Genomic DNA, 873 nt, shown 5'->3' with positions numbered 1-873 from the left:
ATACCTCTGACGTGTTAAGTTTCCTCGAGGTGCAGTTGCATGTGGACAACTTATTGAATACCTCTGACGTGTTGAAAACTCTAGGTGCAGTTGCATGTGGACAACTTATTGAATATGAACTGACGTCTTGAAAGCCCTAGGCCTAGTTGCAATGATGGCTTCAAAGCATGTGCAATTATTATGGATGTACATTATTATAACAAAACATATTATTGTATATAGTCAAACTAAATATTGTATTATTACAAATTATATATCGAATATTATCCGAAATATACGTGTTAACGTGAATTAGGGTTAAGAGGAAAGTGAGTTATGTACAAATAATTTTGATTTTCTCATTTTTCGGGCATTTTTTGGATTTTCGTAGAATTTTTTACCTATTTTCCACAATACCAGTTGCACTAAAAAAGCCAAAATAATAGCAAGAGGACACCTGGCGCGATCTCAGCCCGTCACTTTTGACTACTTGCACAAGTGTACGTCAGTCAACATGGCCACATCCTCCCATTTTACCCTAAATTATTATTTTATTACCTTTTTTCTTGAAAAATTCACAACTAAATACACAAAAATTCAAAATTATTTTCAAAAATTGCTACGAACTCATTGACACTCCATCTCCCTTGCTGAATTCTCCGATTCATTGGTTACGCATTTTAGACAATTATTCTCAACATTAACGGGAGATGCTTGTTGAAGTAGGTTATTGAAGTTTAAGTTAACAAACATCAATACTTAGGTTAAGAGGAAAGTGAGTTATGTAAAACAATTTGGATTATTTCATTGCGAGACGAATGATTATAAGGTCTCTAGGTTTATGACGTCACAAGGGAGGCGGAGTATTTTGGGCATTTTTAGGATTTTCCTACT

This window comes from Prunus persica, chromosome G7 (assembly GCF_000346465.2).
Source record: "Prunus persica cultivar Lovell chromosome G7, Prunus_persica_NCBIv2, whole genome shotgun sequence".
NCBI classification, from domain to species: domain Eukaryota; kingdom Viridiplantae; phylum Streptophyta; class Magnoliopsida; order Rosales; family Rosaceae; genus Prunus; species Prunus persica.
The sequence above is the reverse complement of the archived record's forward strand: the minus strand, read 5'-3'. Positions refer to the sequence as shown.